Here is a 19,016-nt window from a genome sequence, read left to right as displayed (position 1 = left end):
ATGGAAGAAGGCTCAGTGGAGATGGGAAAGGGGATGTGCGCATGAAGCTCATAGAATAATGCAGGGTGTGGCTGACCACAGCTGATGCAAAGAAAGCTGACTTTTAGATAAACAGCTATCCCAGTTGAGTGGACCAACTGGTGGTGTAAATGGTTCTCCCCGAGTTCTTTAAGAGTGTGAATATCTTCCTGAGTTAGTGAGAGCAGCATGGGGGAAGTATCTGGAGTCTAACACAGAGTATAAAAACTAGACAACTAACAAAAAAATTTTGAAGAGAGTGACGTGCGGAATTAGACTCTATAACTCGAAAGTTATAAAGTAGGTATGTTTATTGCGCGCAGATGCACGGGGGATCGCTCCTCCACAAGCATGCATGCCCGAAGTGACGAACCATCTCACATTTATACAATAAAACAAATGAATATTCAATTAACGCCTATACATATTCGTTACCTAAACCCCGCTTCGTATGTTAATTAGCTTATCAGTCCGTTTCCTGGAATGTGGTGGTCTTGCAGGTTTGTAGGCGATTCATGTCCTTGTGACCATCCGATCTTCTTCAGGTGATTGTGACCACCCAATCTTCTCCAGCAAGGAGACTTAGCACTCCCTCCCTCTAGATAGCATTTGAATGTCTCTTATCTTTTTCTCATTCTCTTTTAAATAGTCCCTTTGTTAAAGAAAGAAGGGCAGGTGTCTCCCCTTTGTTAGAGGAGGAGGGGCAGGCGTCTCCTCAAAACTGTGGTTGTCACCGCACCCATGACTAGTCACCATACCCACACTCCTTAGGCAGACACATACAATCACAATCCATGTCCATTGTCCCCATTTCACACTATTTCTCCATATCAATCCCCCCTTTTCTATCAAACTAAGTAAATTCTTTTACTTAAGCAGTCTTCCCGAATGATATAAAGCATCATACATAAGTGTTACCCTTTTAAACATTCTCCAAACCCACAAATATAACACAATGGTTAGTATTAAGGAAATTCCTAAACTGATCAATAAGATCACAATGGGGTGTACTAGAGTGTTAAGAATTCCTGTTCAGAAGGTGACCAGCCAAAGAGAGTATCCCACCAATTATGGTTTCCATCCTGTTCTACCTTTTTAAAACTTTCTTGATCCCCTCTACATCATGATGGATCATAAGAAGAGTTTCGTGTCCCTTTTCTTTGGTTTCTTCCAGTATACGTTGTAAATATGCATGTTTTAATAGTTCTTTTATACTGCTTATATTATAGTCCTATGGGGGTAGGAATTATTATCTGTGATAGGGTAAAGTTGGATTTTAAGAATTGATGAGACACTACTGCGGCTGAGTAACTAAAATCGCATCCTGTGATAGTAGTAAAATTACAAATACAATAATTTGAATACTGTGCAGTCTCCTTTACCTCCCCATCTACGGTTATTGTGTTACACTTAGTTCTCAAACACGCACATCCCTTCCCTGCATATATAATTACTGTTTTCAAGTTTGCATTTGGTCGGGCCTCGAAATGACATATTTTCTGATCTGTATCTAAACAAGTATCCTGAGCCATTATAGTATTGCTTTCACAGAGGAAGCCCTGCTGTTCTCGCATAATACAAGATTCTAAATCTACTGTTTGCCCCTTGTTGCCTGTCTTTCTGGCCCATGTTCTATGTTCAAAAGGGTATAGGAGCACCCCATTATGGTTAATTCCAAGGGCTACAATGGGGTGTATGGTAATTATTACTGCATTATGTATGGTCAACACAAAAGCTGTGATGGTGTGTGTGTTGGGGTCATAGGTAAAGTTCACCACATTCCACCATGACTGGAGTTTTCTTTCTACCTCCGTAGCACTGTCCCAAACCATCTTTCGAATTTCTGTAGGAAATATGCCTTCCTCTCCTTCTCTTATTATGGATGCAGCTATTGATTGCATCCACATTTGGGCTTGGATGCAACTTAGAGCCGGGGCGACGTCATCCTGTAAACTGCCTAATGCCTTAGTGATGAGTTGATGATCTTCCATGTTTATTTGTTCCCACCTGGGGAGTACCTTCGATATCAACCATTGGTGTGCCCCTAATGCCAATAATGAAGATTTTAGTGGTTGTTGTAGTTTTGATAGATCGGCCGTGGTGGCGGCTAGTTTATTCATTATCACCTCTGAGTCTATGGAATTTAATACTCCGAGTCCCGTTCCCAACATTCCAGTTACATCTCTCACTATTCTGTTTCGATAAATATTTCCCCTTTTTCTTAACCAAGTTGTCCATCCCTCATAAGAGGTTCGTAAGAAGGGGGAACAGGATGGCTTAACATCAGAAACATTGACTTGTATTTGTAACTCTATTCTTTTAAGAGACCATTCTGGGTTAAACAACATTTGTTGCTGACCTGTATTTCTGATTACATATGGTCCAATTGTATAAATCTTTGGATCTGGTTTAGTTAATTTAAGATCAAGCGTTAATGGGGTTGTTGTAACTGTGGTGGTGGTAGGAACAGTGGTTAGCATGATTGTTATTTTGATCTTATAAGTCAGAGCTGTTCTTGGGGATTCCTTTCCTAGGCATGTTATAAAGATGGGCTCGGTTAAGGTAAAATTGTGCCAACATTCCCGTGAATTAAAGCACATGGTTGTATTTAGAAGGGTAAATTCCTTATCTACCTTTCTGACATTAATCAGGGTGTCTCCCAAAATCTTGGTGTTATCCTTTTCATTATATGTTTGACACCCTACTTTTATCCTATCTCCTAATTTTCCCCATAATCGGTCGACTTTGTGTACATCCTCCCGATCCCATTGATTCCTTTGGTACACCTCATTTTCAGAAAAAACCACCATAGCTAGTTTCGTCTTTGAGTCCACCTTTCCCATTATTCCAGTGTGTTTTTTCTGGGCATGATTCCAAGGCCAATTATCAGGCTCTTGGTTGTAGGCAAGAGAGAGGGTACAAAAAACCACAAATGGTTTAAACCCACTATTGATCATTTTAAGAATCTAAACGTTCCTCATATATACATATAAAATCTGTTTTGATCAAAATATCTTTGTTTGAGTTGGGGCTTACTGATAACAAGTTGGGCAAGACTGGCCACTGGCTCAGTCCCCGACTCTTGTTCTATATTGTTTGTTGTGGTGCCCTTCCCATATGGTGGATCCGCAACCGCTCAGGTTCACTTACTTGCCACCCACATTGTTCCCATTTGTCCGAGTAAATTTGAGTTTCAGTTCTTTTTTATCTGGGGTTACTTTCCACGAAGTTGCAGGGGCTTTCTTAATCCGGGTATGGTGAATCCAAGAATTCTGTCCCTCAACCTTGACTGCAGTGTAGGTGGTGAGTGGGACTTGAAAAGGTCTGGTCCACTGTGGTTCCAGGGTTTTATCTGCAAAACACTTAACGTATACATAGTCCCCTGGTCGTATATCGTGAACAGGTCCATCCAGACCCCTACTGCGTGTTCCCATCACATGCTTCTCAATTCTTATTAATTGTTTGTTTAGTGCCACCATATAGGAAGTCATTGTTTCTTCACCAATCTGTGAAGACATCCCCCTTTGTACCCCATAGGGTCGTCCATATAAAATTTCAAATGGGCTAAGCCCCTCTTTTGCTCTCGGTCTAGTTCGAATTCGTGTAAGAGCTAATGGCAAAGACTGGGGCCAAGTTAGATTTGTTTCTTGGCCTAACTTGACAATCTGTTGTTTGATTAGATGATTCATCTTTTCCACCTGGCCACTCGATTGTGGTCTGTATGGGGTGTGTAATTGCCAATCTATTCCTAGATGGTGGCTGATCTGTTGCACTATTCTGGACACAAAATGTGGTCCTCTATCCGAGGACATTACCGCTGGGACTCCAAACCTAGGTATTATCTCTTGGAGTAGTATTTTGGTCACTTCCCGGGCTTTAGCAGTTCTGCACGGGAAGGCTTCTGGCCAACCTGAAAAGGTATCTGTTAGTACCAATAAATATCAATACCCCCCTTTTCTAGGAAGTTCCGAGAAATCGATCTGCCAATGTTGCCCTGGAACATTTCCTCTGCTAATGTTCCCTAGTTTTATTTTATTTGCTGTATTGGGATTATTGCGTAAACACATTTCACATTGCTGAGTCACCTGTTTTATTACAGTATACAAGTTTCACCCTATCAATTTCTGATTTAGACTTTTATATAAAAGTATCAGCTCCCCAATGCGTCTTATTAATAATAGGGCTGTGGTCCATATTAAATTGGATGGTACCACTATACGACCATCCCTTAAATAAGTCCACTTATTTATTTTTATTTTATCATTCATGTCCTGAATTACCTTTAGGTCTTCTTTAGAATAGTTTGGCTCTTGATCTGTACTTACAGTTTGGATTTTATCGTCTGGTATTAAGGATAATTCCTCCTTTCCTACCTCCTCTGTTACTCATCTGGCCTCATGGTCGGCCAGGCGGTTTCCAATTTCCAAATCAGTGCCTCAGAGTGGGCCATTCCTCACATCAAGGCCTGGCATGGCACATGTTCCCACCGCTCAACGCCTACTGGGTTGCAGCCAACAGCAGAGCTCAAGATTCTTCTTGGTGGCAAACACAGAGGCCAACCCAGTCTTGCCCTTGACTATGGTAGGAGGCACCTGACCAACCTTATTCCTTGTACTTCGTTGTCAATGCAGTTTCATCTGCACATCCCATAACAAGTCACTGTCATGGCAAAACACACAGATTTACATTAGTAGATCTACTACAGAGTGTATTTTATTTCAGTTTTTCTGCCAATATCCCCACAGCCTTGCTGACCAAGGGATATTGTTTTTATCTGAACTGAGCAAGCCTCCCCCTTATCATTTTACTGTAACAGGTAAAAGCATTTTTCACCTTTCCTGGAATTTATTTTCAGATACACCTGGTTAAAAATTTCTCTTACTTAAGGGAGGTCCTCTTTTCCTCTTTTCTGCTGAATTAAAGATAAGCTCAATATTTCAATTAATTGATCATATTTAACTTTTAATTTCATTTCCCCTTCTTTAAACGTCTAGATGTTCTAATAAATCTCATCCCAACAAAGATTTTGGTGAATTTGGCATTCTTATTTGTTTTTTTTAGTTTGTACTTTAAAGGTTTCAGGATGTTTTCCTGGTGGCCAGCAGCTCCCACAACTGTAACAATTTTTTTTTTTTTTTTTTTACTGAAGTTTTAACAAATAAGTTGGTTTTGTATTCACTAAAATTCCACCTCATACCCATTCCCTGCCCTAAAAGGGGCCGTTACCGGTCCTGTTGTACTGCAAATGCTGCAGCAATTGGGGTGACATTGTCAGGTCCTTCTGCTCAATTGTCAGCAACAGCAACCCCCTCCTCCTCACCAGCAGAAGGGTTCGGGGCAGGAGATGCTCTTCCTGCTCTGCAGGTTACACAAACCTGCCTCTGCAGCAGCACTTCTGTTTTAACTCTTTCTGACCCTGAATGCAAATCTGCTCCTTGTTGCTTTAAGTCTGTTATTACATATCAGGCCTTCGCAGGCAAACAGCAAACACCCTGCCATGCGTCCCAGCATGATTCAGTCGCACCTTCGAGGGGGTACGGGGGTTTGTACAAACTCACCCCAACACTTTCACAAGGTCTTTGATTCTCCACACACACACACGCCTCAGGTTTTACATACATCAGTACAAGTTTTTAGATCTTACAACGTGTTTCATTCTGGTTGCTCCACAGAAGGAACCGCAACCTGAGCTTTTTAACACAAAAATTTCAACGAGAACATCTTTCTAGTTTAGGGCTCTAGAAAAGGATGGGAAAAACTGAGACACAATCAAAGATCAGGTGATGTTAATCCCGCACTCTTTCTAGTGCTAGTACCATAGGATCCCGAGGGGGTACTAATCCACAGTCCTTTTGCCACTCAGGTTTGTCCTGGAGGGCGAAGAACATGTCTGCATACGATACTTCGTCCCATTTTCCTTCTCTTCTCAGACACAACATTAATTGCAGGAGAGTGTTATAATCTAACGTTCCTCCCTCCTGAGGCCATTTCGCATCACTCCCCAATTTATACAAAGGCCACCACTGATTACAATATTTAACCAATTTCCTTCTATTTTCGGTGCCACCCTGTCCTACGATATCTCTCCAATGTTTTAATATACAACCCAAGGGCGATTTTTCACAGGGCTTACTCCTTCCATTTCCCATTTCGCAATTTTAATTACTTTGTTTTTCTCCGGCCGCCTTAGCCACCCAAGGTCGGAAACGCGGATAGAGCTTCTTACTCGTTTTGCACTCAAACGCCTGTCTCAAGCACTCTTGCACTCACACTCAGTCAAAATAATTAAGCTATACACGGAAAATCAAAATGCGCATCTCAGTCACACCATTCACACTCTCCGGGCAGCCCGCAGTCACACAAGCAGTATGTTATACGGTACCGTGCACTTACGTACAACTTTTAGGAGCACTAACAGTTCACAAAGTATGCATTTCAATGAACAATTGCCAAAAAAACCCAAACAACAAACAAAAAACCAAATTTTTCCTGGTCTTAAGCAGAGTGTTAAGTTTTCCGCTATTTGCCACGAATTACCAGAATAGTAATATTTTTCAACATACATTTCATAACTCCGAGTTTTGAACATATAACAAGACAACACATAGAACAAACAAGACACAGAGCGCTATTTCAGTTGTTACATTCCAGGAATTCCCCAATTCTTAAGACAACCTAAAGGAAGTTTTTAGCTTCCTCTTTTTCCTACGCAAAAGTTTCCCTTTTACTTTTGCTGTGAGGTCCCTCTTGTTCCTGTGAGATCCCGCCTTATTCCGTCCCGCCCCCCGCTTTCCGTCACGAGGCCTCCGGGCTTTTAGGAATGGCAGTAACCTCGGGTTTGCTCGATCTGCCCTCAAGATCGCTAGCGGCCACCCCTTGGTCAGCAAACCCCCTCCCAAGGTACCTTTCCTCCTGGGGACTACGCTGCGCGCCGGACGTCTCCGTGCGTCTCACCAGCCGCCCCGTTACTAAACATACCGTTTTATCCGCGGATCCAGGGGTTTCTCTTCTGCTCCCGGGTGAACAGCTGAGAAGAGGAGGCTCCTCCGAGGAAATCTCCCGGGGCGCGCCTAGGAGCGTCCGCTCCGCAGCTGGTCCCTCAGCCGAGCAGAAATCCTCCTGCCTGGCTCGCCAAACTGACGTGCGGAATTAGACTCTATAACTCGAAAGTTATAAAGTAGGTATGTTTATTGCGCGCAGATGCACGGGGGATCGCTCCTCCACAAGCGTGCATGCCCGAAGTGACGAACCATCTCACATTTATACAATAAAACAAATGAATATTCAATTAACGCCTATACATATTCGTTACCTAAACCCCGCTTCGTATGTTAATTAGCTTATCAGTCCGTTTCCTGGAATGTGGTGGTCTTGCAGGTTTGTAGGCGATTCATGTCCTTGTGACCATCCGATCTTCTTCAGGTGATTGTGACCACCCAATCTTCTCCAGCAAGGAGACTTAGCACTCCCTCCCTCTAGATAGCATTTGAATGTCTCTTATCTTTTTCTCATTCTCTTTTAAATAGTCCCTTTGTTAGAGAAAGAAGGGCAGGTGTCTCCCCTTTGTTAGAGGAGGAGGGGCAGGCGTCTCCTCAAAACTGTGGTTGTCACCGCACCCATGACTAGTCACCATACCCACACTCCTTAGGCAGACACATACAATCACAATCCATGTCCATTGTCCCCATTTCACACTATTTCTCCATATCAAGAGCAACAGCTTGAGCTGGCTTCAACCCATGTATTCCTTCCCTGTGACTGGGGATGCCCAGCATCATGATGATGAGCATATTATAGGGACAATTAATGGGAATCACATTGTTATTGTTATTGAATTGCATATTGCAATTGCTATATTTTGCTAAATGTAACTTACACTGGTATTGTGACTTCAGTATATTGCTGGATCACTCTGCTAAATCAGAAATCCCATGTAAAATCAACTGTCTTCAAATAAGTAAATTTAATATTAAACTTCACGTCCACCATGTGTGGAACATATAAAACAGCCTGGTCATGTTATCCCAAATCTGTGTTCTTCACCCGGTGTACAAGAGCTGATACACACAGAGAGTTTACAATATTAGGTTTAGTCACACTTAGTTTTCATTCTTACAAGTCTTGTCTCCGTTTAAAGGTATGGCATTCTTACACACAAACACACACCGTGCTTCTTCTGTGGGGAGGGGGCTTTTTTTGCTGGAGGGTGGATCTTTTATTATGCTAATTAGGATAGTTCACACATAGTTCCAGTAATTTTCTGTTTGGACTTATTAACCATTTGGTTCTTCTTGAGCTTATCTTGTTATGCCCCAGCTTGACATATTTATGGTGTCTGTTCCTTCTCCCAAGGCCCTGTTTTGTTAACTGTTTGTAAGGATTTAAATAACATCCTCTGTTTTTCAAATTTTTTCTTGTTTTTCCCTATATATATTTACATTTTCTCCCTCTCTTTTTCTTTTTTAAAGTAAATAATTCTTATTACAGTCAGAGAGCATTAGACTCTGGTAGCTATGGATTGGAAATCTGGAGAAAAAACCCACGTGTAATACATACAGATATTATGAAATATTTGCAACTTCCTGGATGACAAGTCAACAGCTTACTGGAAAGGGTATTTTAATTAAGTGCTGATGTTTTTCATGTGTGTGTGGTTGGGGTTTTTTTTGTTGTTTGTTTAGTATAAAAGTATAATGTTAGATTACAGATTATTCTCTCTAAACCATAATCTCTCATCTCGTCTGGAGGAAAAAAAGTTAATTTCTTTTGCATGTGTACATAGTCCTTGTGAGACTGAATATGAAAGTGTATTTTAAACTATAGTGAAATAATTTTGATGTCTTTGGTATTGTCAACAAGACTACCTTTAATTGGATGATTATTTAGGCGGTGACCAGACAAGATGAAAAATAGTGATTCTAAGGCTCCCACCAGCATATGATGAGTGAAAATGTATTAATAGATAGATTTTAAAAATAAAGATGAAAGTCTTGAAATTATTTTCAAAACTTTCAAAGGGGGGTAATGTTACAAAGATTTGAAATCAAATGAGATTTAATATAGAAATATAAGAATATAAGTTTGATAGAATGGGTATAGTAATAGAAGGTGTGCTGTGTTTTGGATAACTATAGAAACAATATGTTCTGCTTTATTATCTATAGAGTTAAATGTTTGAAATAGGATTGTTAATTTTGAAACAGGTAACCATAGATACCTCACTAGGTAGTTACTGGATTTTTCTGTGTTTTGTTTTAAGAAACAGAGGAGACAGTCATGGATACTAGTTATGTACAATGGACACCAGTTATGCTGCTTGGAAATCCCCTTACCCTTCCCATCTTGATTTGCATATCAAGGATTCCAATCAGTAGAGCTAAGTAGATTTGACCAATGATTATAGTAAGATTGGAATATTGATGAGATCCTGTGATGGGTGAAACCAATCAATGTAAAGGTTAAATTTAAGAGTGAGCATAGTATGCATTTTTATGTAAAAGAACTTATGTAACAATGACTTGACTGAAGAAGTGTATAAAAACTCTTGAATTTTGGTGCTAAGGTGGACATGTAGGCAAAGCCATCCCCCATGTCCGAGTGCTGCAATAAAGGAGTACCAGCTTCTTAAAACTACATTGGTGTTAAGAGGTTTTATTCCTGATTTTGGTTACAGTTTAAAAAAAAATTGTTCTTGTGTTCTAGTGAAATAGCTATGCAGGGTAATTGCTTCCTATTGTTTCTTCAAATGTGTTTTAAACCTTGAATATTGTTCCTCTGGTGCTGTTCAGCATTACTGTATATATAATAGGTAGTTTTCAGGAAGAGATGAAATATGGAAAAACTGATAAGTTCCTTTAAATAGATATTTAAGTTTAATTTCACATATTCTTATTGCTTTCTGGCTGAATTTCTAAAAAGATAGTTCTTCCAAACATAGCACAGATGTTTCCAAAAACTATAAAATGCTAAATACTTGCTTAAACTAGAAACATGAGAAACTAGTATTTAATTTTGTTTGTGTCTATTGCTCTTTATTCCTAGTAATATTCCTCTACCTTGGTCTAATATTCCTAGGAGTTAGTGGATGTGGTTCATGGAAGAATTGGTAAAGTGTTAGTAGATGTAAATGCAAGTTTCAGCATAGCACTTGTATTATATGCCTTTTCCCACAGCTGGGTCACTAGTTAGGGGGATTCCTCTGTTTTTTACCCTTTTGTCAAAATTAACAGCAGGTTCCAAAGCTGCTGTTGGGAAGAAAAAAAGTGAAAGTGAGAAGGCCACTTTTTTATAGATTACAGAGTACATGATTACAGCAATCACATTTCTTAAAGAAACCAAGCTCAAATGACAGCTGACCTAAACTGTAGTTTTAGCCTTGTGCAGCACTGAAATGAATGGATTAGTTAGGAAAAATGTTTGCTGTACAAAAACATTAGTCTGAAATAGTTAATCTGTAATTCTTCAAAATTTTGGGTGATAACAAGTGCCTGTAATTTAAATCTTGGAAAATACTTTAAAACACTGTCCTCCTATATCCCCCTAATCTAGAGGAATGTGATTACTAAATGTTTCAGATATCTGAATTTATATGTAGCAAATCACCAATGACTTTTGTAGATCTTCTATATGTTGTAGTTTACCTATCCAATTAAATGACAGAGACTGGTCAATTAAAATTTTCATTTAATAAAGCAAGCGACAAGTAAGCAGAACAGCGCTGGGCGGCCGGGGAGTCTCCTGTTCCACCAACGGCGCGCAAATTCAAGCAAGCTGAGCAGCTCTTTTTATCTTCCCCGAGGTCGCTTCTGACATCTTCAGTACGCCCCTCTGCTGCTTCTGTTATCGTGGCTTCTTGTCAGACAGGACGTTCCCATGTTTGGTGCAGCAAGATAACATTGTGGACATGTCTCTTCTTGTTAAACAGGAAGTTCTTAAGACCACCACAATGGGTTCCTTCCTCTTGCTTAACTTGGTTGATCAGCAAATTACCTTTAGTTACTTATTACAATTCCCCCCTTCTTTTATTTATAAATAATTTGCTGATCAAACCTAGACAATACCTCACAAGCTGCATCTAATTCAGGATTTTCATTTGGTATGATTTTCATCTCTAGTTCCAATTGCTTCATCACCATTAGCTGCACTTCTTCCAACCTGCTTTTCACAAAAGTTACAAATTTATTAATGATACAGGGTCCGAAAGTCAGAACCAATAACAACATTATGAGGGGTCCCGCCAAAGAAGAAATTAGTCAGCCAGGGTGACTGTGGTTGTAAAATTCTTTACCTTTAGCTTTTTCTTTTTACCTTTTTGTTCTTTAATAACTCTGTTGAGTCCCACTGCTTGTGGCGTTTTTAGTTCATGTTTCTGAATAAATATTAAGACCCTTCTATCAGCTCCAGGTTCCCAATATCTTATTCCCCAGGTTCGTCCTAATAGCCATCCGTGGTCATTAGGCTGCAGGATTTCTAGTATAACATGCTTACAGTTGCCAAGATGGGGGCCCTCTACGTGTCTATCCCAGCTAGGAGCTGGCGGATTGCATCCTCTGGGTCCCCATGTTATATTTAAGAATCTATTTTTAATGGCTACGTCCCAGTTTGAAGCTATGGTTTCACATCCCCAATATGCACAGTAATAGTGATTAAGGAAATTGCAATAGCTTTTCCCTGGATTCGAACTGGGGCAGAGATAAAATGGTTTTATTGCTCTTTCTCGTCGACCGGGTGGGTCTAGTTCAGAAAAGACTAAATCTTCCAATTTAACTTGGAATTTTGGGGATCCGGCTGTCACGTTATACCGAACTTCTATTGAATATTCCCATCAACCTAAGGTCCAATTGAAGGGTTGATGTTCATTTTTTTTTAAAGTCATGGTAATCAATACCATTAATAGGATAGTAGCTTTCATTTCCCCACTGTTCAGTACCTCTCTGCCTTTCCTCGTCTACTGTTTTGCAGAGAGCAACGGGATATCAATATCTTCTCGGCAGCAGCAGGTAGTCTTCAGGGGAATTTTACTGTTATCCTGTCAATAATTTCCAAGGTCTAAAGAGTTAGTTATCTCTTAAATATATTTCCACCTGTTTGCTTGTTGTGCCCGTTTCCAGGCGAATCTTATAGTACGCTGTCTTAAAACTCTATACCAGTCTGTTTCATATACTTCCCAAAGTTCAGGTACTGACAGTTCCCATCCACAAAATAATTTACGAATTTCCACTTGATCCTCTGGTCCCCTGGTACGTATCAAATCATTGTGACATTTCATACAGTAAGGTTGTCTCTTAAATGAAACACAGGACCAATCTCTATTACAATTTAGACATCGGCAAACAACCTAACATAAATGTCCGGAAGTAGGGTGTTTTAAGTTGGGTATTCCCCGGAGATCTCCTCTTCTGGGTGATTCGGGTATCTCCGTCTCTGTGTTGTTTTGCGGTCAGCCAGCAATGGTGAGACAGATAGCGATGTCCCAATAACGTCCTTCACACCGCCCCGTGGCTCAACATTGCTGCTCCGTGGGTGGCATAGATAGAGATAGAGAAAAGATTCTGCCAACTATACAAACGAGGTTAACAATCTTTATCTAAGCATTAAACCCATTTACCATTATCAATAAACAGTAACAGGCAATAACTACAAATGACTAACAAGAACTACAAATCCCTAACAAACGTTAGCTAACAATTCAAAACTCAAACATGTCATAAGCTAATTTCAAAACATTATCATAACAGGATTACATAACAAAACACAATACAACATTTCTTAGCATATATAAGGTTTGTTTGTGGGGGTTAAGAATCAAGAGCCAAGAGGTGGGCATTTAAAGGGGTAAATTTTCATGCCCCTTTAAGGTTAGGCCGCGCATGTGTTTTCATTGTGCAGTTTTGGTCAGGGCATTAGCCTGAATCTTGACCAGGAGGGTCACGGACCAATTTGTTTGTCTCGCCACAAACAATCCTTATCATTTTGGAAAAGATGGGAGCAGGAGACGACACACTCTGTATGGTTTTGCTGTTCAGCCTTTGTCTCATCGTGACTACAGTAACCATCAGCATGTGCTTTTGTGAGTGTTTTTGGTCACGCCGGTACAGAAGAGTGCGATCTCTTCCTCGCAGTCCGCCCCAAGTAGTGGAACCCATGGGATACCAAAGCAGAGTGCGAGAGACTGTTATATAAACAAAAGAAACCTGTTGATCTCCAGCAAAGTTACCATGTGACTTGTCATTGGTTTCTGTTCATCTTTGTTACCTCGTGAAGAAAAATACCAAGGACCAGAGACAGACTATTGTGGAGGGAACAGATGGAGTTACCACCCCGACATTATTCAGGACTGTGCTGGACTCACGAGTGAAGAAGCCTGTTTTCCACGTCACATGAGACTTTGCTGGACTGTTATTCTGTTATTCAACTTCTAGTTCATGTTTGTTAATAAATGGTTTTTTGTTGTTTACTGGTTGTCAAATGGTTCATCGAAGTTACTTTGCGTCAAACACATGGTTTCCAAAATAAATCCAAAGGGTTGGGTAATACATATAATAATAACCTACAAAAACAAAAGCTAAAACCAACACTTATAACTATACATTCCACTTAAGTAATAAATGAACTATAAATACTATAGTTTCGTTAAACATTCCTTTTTTTCTTTTTTTTTTTTATTATATGCGTCACTATCATGGCTAGACTATAGGGATTTCACATGCGCGGTCTTTCCAGATTTTTCCAATACATTCTGTGGGGTTTAAAATTGTGCATGTGCATGTTCAAAGGCATACACGATAAAAAATGTCTGCTGAGTGTCCAGATGAAGTCCTGGACCCGTTTCCCGAGCTTACCACTCCGGTAAGTTTGTTAATGGTAACATTTATGGCACTATGGCCAAATGACAGGTCCTTGCTTGCAATGCAATGTTTTCTCACCATCAGACCGCCACGTCACCTGCCAGGGAGGAAGGGTCTGGAGTGCGCATTTCCCCCTCTGAACATCCCGTAAGGTGAGTGTTTTTTAGACGTCTAACCTGTATGGTTCATTATAAAGGGGAATCAAAACCTTTTTTTTTTTCATTGTTTAGGCAGAGGGTGCGTTTTTCAACTGTCACACGTCAAGAACTTATGGCGGAGGTGGAAAAGTATAAAAGACGTTACCACATCCTCGTCTGTGCGTTCCTGACGGTTGTTTTCTTTGCTATTCTATTTGTATTCTTAGTCAGCCTACATTGTTATATGAATTGTTAATAGTTAATTATTCCCAGATTCCTGTTTGCTATTAAATTGTTATTGTGTTAACTATATAATCTGTATTGTCGACTGTACATTTCGGCGTACTACTCGAATTTGTTTAACGCCATTGGATGAAATCCTAGTAGCAAATTGCATGTTAGTTATAACGTGTTGAATTAATCTTATAAAACATGGAACAGCACATGACAAAAACAATAAGGTGGCTAATCCACATAACAAATAAAATAGGATTCGTTTTACCCAGGGGCTCCCGAGAAGCCAGGAAAACAGGTCAATATTCCAGTCTTTCCAAGTTCGGATGGGAACATGGGCTAACTTCCCTATCTCTGATGTGATTTGTTTAACTACCTCACCATTGTCATCAATTTTCAAACAACAACTGGAAACATTTAATTTACCACAAACACCTCCTTCTTCGGCTAGCAGGTAATCGAGAATCATTCTGTGTTAATAAATTGCATTTTGTATTTGAGTTGCTTGGTCTGTTAGTAATGATTTCCAAGACAGCCTGTAGCCGAATGATACGATTCAGATTGTAGATAGGTTCTTGAGCACCGCTAATGAGTTCATTGTGATTCCAAGTTGCAGGTCCATAATACTGTATGATATGTTGGGGTGTCCATTCATTTAATAAATATCGGTACCCCCCCTTTTCTTGGGAGTCTGGAAAAATCAACTTGCCACTGTTGCCCTGGCTAATTTTCAAACACATTTCACATTGCTGAGTCACCTGTTTTATTACAGTATACAAGTTCCACCCTATCAATTTCTGATTTAGACTTTTATATAAATTATCAGCTCCCCAATGCATCTTATTATGTTCTATTAGGGCTGTGGTCCATATTAAATTGGATGGTACCACTATACGACCATCCCTCAAATAAGTCCACTTATTTATTTTTATTTTATCATTCATGTCCTGAATTAGCTTTAGGTCTTCTTTAGAATAGTTTGGTTCCTGATCTGTACTTACAGTTTGGATTTTACCGTCTGGTATTAAGGATAATTCCTCCTTTCCTACCTCCTCTTCTACTCGTCAGGCCTCGTGGTCGGCCAGGTGGTTTCCAATTTCCAAATCAGTGCCTCAATGGGCCATCTTATGTTCTTCCTTCCTGGATGACCCTCTTATAACAGCGGGGGCCGTTCCTCACATCAGGGTCTGGCATGGCACATGTTCCCACCGCTCAACGCCTACTGGGTTGCAGCCAACAGCAGAGCTCAAGATTCTTCTTGGTGGCAAACACAGAGGCCAACCCAGTCTTGCCCTTGACTATGGTAGGAGGCACCTGACCAACCTTATTCCTTGTACTTTGTTGTCAATGCAGAGTTTCATCTGCACATCCCATAACAAGTCACTGTCATGGCAAAACACACAGATTTACATTAGTAGATCTACTACAGAGTGTATTTTATTTCAGTTTTTCTGCCAATATCCCCACAGCCTTGCTGACCAAGGGATATTGTTTTTATCTGAACTGAGCAAGCCTCCCCCTTATCATTTTACTGTAACAGGTAAAAGCATTTTTCACCTTTCCTGGAATTTATTTTCAGATACACCTGGTTAAAAATTTCTCTTACTTAAGGGAGGTCCTCTTTTCCTCTTTTCTGCTGAATTAAAGATAAGCTCAATATTTCAATTAATTGATCATATTTAACTTTTAATTTCATTTCCCCTTCTTTAAACGTCTAGATGTTCTAATAAATCTCATCCCAACAAAGATTTTGGTGAATTTGGCATTCTTATTTGTTTTTTTTAGTTTGTACTTTAAAGGTTTCAGGATGTTTTCCTGGTGGCCAGCAGCTCCCACAACTGTAACAATTTTTTATTTTTTTTTTTTACTGAAGTTTTAACAAATAAGTTGGTTTTGTATTCACTAAAATTCCACCTCATACCCATTCCCTGCCCTAAAAGGGGCCGTTACCGGTCCTGTTGTACTGCAAATGCTGCAGCAATTGGGGTGACATTGTCAGGTCCTTCTGCTCAATTGTCAGCAACAGCAACCCCCTCCTCCTCCCCAGCAGAAGGGTTCGGGGCAGGAGATGCTCTTCCTGCTCTGCAGGTTACACAAACCTGCCTCTGCAGCAGCACTTCTGTTTTAACTCTTTCTGACCCTGAATGCAAATCTGCTCCTTGTTGCTTTAAGTCTGTTATTACATATCAGGCCTTCGCAGGCAAACAGCAAACACCCTGCCATGCGTCCAGCATGATTCAGTCGCACCTTCGAGGGGGTACGGGGGTTTGTACAAACTCACCCCGACACTTTAACACTTTCACAGGGTCTAGATAGCAGCGGGAGGGGAGTGAGGGAGGTGGTAAGGGCTGGGGGGGGTGGGGGGCGGTGGAGGTATATAGGGAGGGGGAGAGGTAGGGATCTCATCCTCACTTCTGCTATTCTTCTTCTTTTTCCCCCCTTTGTTTTCTTTTAACGGGAACAAAAGGGCCCTAGTTTCAGACCCTACCCATAAGGAAGCATACTCACTTTCCTCCAGGCAAAAAGGGTGTTCTGAATTCACATATATATTCAAAGCCTGGCATATCCACTCTTCAGATGCCCCGAAGACTGGCCAATAGGGGTGGTCGCCCCTAATTTGTTTCCCACCCCAAACTTCCATACAGTAGTGTATCAATCTTACTTTACTCTTACCCTGCCTAGAAGGGTACGCATCCCAAAATTTTATCATGAGTCCTAGCGGACTCTCCGGTGGTATCTGTGGGAGCCTAATCTGGACCCCAGAACCACCCATGGGATCAGAGGGCTTGCTTTTCCTCTGTCCCGTCTTCCGAGGCGCCTTCTTTCACTCGCGCAGTCGCTTCCCCTGGTTCGTGGCGCAGCCCCTCGCGGGGTCTGGAAACCGCACTACTGAGGGTCCGCACTCACTTCGCCCTCCCTGGGCGTCGCACACAAGCACGCTTCAGGATACCCAACCCCAACCGAACGGTTAACCGGCCTATACTCATGCGTCCTGCGTCTTCATTCGGGCTTCGTGCACAGAGGTTATGGGGTAACCGGTTTTATTTGCTTACTGTCACATTTGAGGTTCGTCGGTAAAGGATTTGGCGTAGAAGCACCCTGACAAGGGCCGCTTATCCAGCGGGGCGCCTCCCCTGCCACGGACCTCAGGCCAGACTGCCCTTATCCGAGTCACGGCACCAAAATTGTTAGAGTTTACCTGTCCAATGAAATGACAGAGACTGGCCAATTAGAAAATGTGATTTATTAAAGCAAGCGACAAGTAAGCAAAACAGCGCTGGGCGGCCGGGGAGTCTCCTGCTCCACCAACGGCACGCAAATTCAAGCAAGCTGAGCAGCTCTTTTTTATCTTCCCCGAGGTCGCTTCTGACATCTTCAGTACGCCCCTCTGCTGCTTCTGTTATCGTGGCTTCTTGTCAGACAGGTCGTTCCCATGTTTGGTGCAGCAAGATAACATTGTGGACATGTCTCTTCTTGTTAAACAGGAAGTTCTTAAGACCACCACAATGGGTTCGTTCCTCCTGCTTAACTTGGTTGATCAGCAAATTACCTTTAGTTACTTATTACATATAAACTTATCAAATTGGTAGTTTGAGTATTGCAATAGAATCTGTGGGGGGTTTAGTGCAGATTTTTCTGCTTTCAGGCAGGGTTTTTAAAGTAGTAGTCATTCTTCCCTGTACTAAGCAAAGTTGGGGGGTTTTAATGAGGTTTTTCTATGTGTAGCTATCTGTGGATGACTTCGATCTGATACAGAACTTGTATTCGGTATATGAGGAAAAGTACTGTTGTCTCACAAATGGAGTATGTTACCCAGTGTGCAAAGAGCCAATCTTACACACAGAGCCAAGATCATTTATTGCAAGTCTGCATAGAGATGGGTGCTAGGTGGTAAATCCACAAAGCTAGCATACCTCTTAAAAGAGTAAAACATTTTATACACTCTGAACAATTGTTTACAATTATGCTAAGTCACACTTAATTCTCATTGGTTAAAGGTACAGCATTCTTCTTTCCCCTACTTCACTTGTTCTGTGGGGAAGGGGCTTTGTTAGTAGGGGGCTCTCTTTGCTCGAGGGTGGATCTTTTATTATGCTAATTAGGATAGTTCACACATAGTTCCAGTAATTTTCTGTTTGGTCTTATTCTTCTTGAGCTTATCTTGTTGTGCCCCAGCTTGACATATTTATGCTGTCTGCTCCTCCCAGGACTGTGTTTTGTTAACTGTAACATCCTCTGTTTTTCAATTTTCTTGTTTTTCATTATAGATATTTACATATTTTGTCTAAATTTCAAGTTAAATAATAGACTGGCCTTCTATTAATCATGTAGTCGACCAGTTTGAGACTATCTAAGAATACTTTTCTTTAGATAAGTCTCATCTTATCTCCTGTTCGCATTATCAACATTGAACAACATATACAGGCACATACAAACACTAACAATCCAATTATTAATATGCTTAACAACGTTTTGATCCATGTGGTTAAATTAGGCAACCAAGATGTTAACCATTTCCACGTTACTTCAAATCTTAAAGAGGTATAATTCATTTGTATTTTATGTAAAATTTTAGTTTGTTTCCAAATTTCATTCAAATCAGTAGAAATGCATCCACTTTGATTCACATATACACGGCAACTAGTATTTAGTACAGTATACACTCCACCTTGTGAAGTTAAAAGCATATCTAAAACCATTCTATCTTGAATTGCAATGTCAGCCAGTTGTTAAACTTCCTATTGTAAAGCCACAATGGCTTCAGCAGTTTCATTTCTAT

The 19,016-nt window shown here is 40.7% G+C and overlaps 1 protein-coding gene across 20 annotated transcripts in view; it reads left to right on the top strand.

The window, feature by feature from the left end:
- The window catches only part of LOC130141871 (spindlin-Z), a 101,118-nt gene that overhangs the window by 44,656 nt on the left and 37,446 nt on the right, over positions 1-19,016 (top strand). For 6 of the 20 annotated variants that reach the window (XM_056323123.1, XM_056323122.1, XM_056323116.1 and 3 more), the window contains 2 exons: positions 13,950-14,017; positions 14,096-14,690. The exons of 12 other annotated variants lie outside the window; for them this stretch is intronic. The gene's annotated coding sequence lies outside the window, so the exon portion shown is untranslated. The remainder of the gene's footprint in view (positions 1-13,949; positions 14,018-14,095; positions 14,691-19,016) is intronic. 2 more of the 20 variants (XM_056323126.1, XM_056323119.1) reach the window with 2 other exon arrangements.

The sequence above is a fragment of the Falco biarmicus genome, chromosome W (genome assembly GCF_023638135.1).
Source record: "Falco biarmicus isolate bFalBia1 chromosome W, bFalBia1.pri, whole genome shotgun sequence".
Taxonomy (NCBI): domain Eukaryota; kingdom Metazoa; phylum Chordata; class Aves; order Falconiformes; family Falconidae; genus Falco; species Falco biarmicus.
This window is presented reverse-complemented; position numbering and strand designations above follow the sequence as displayed.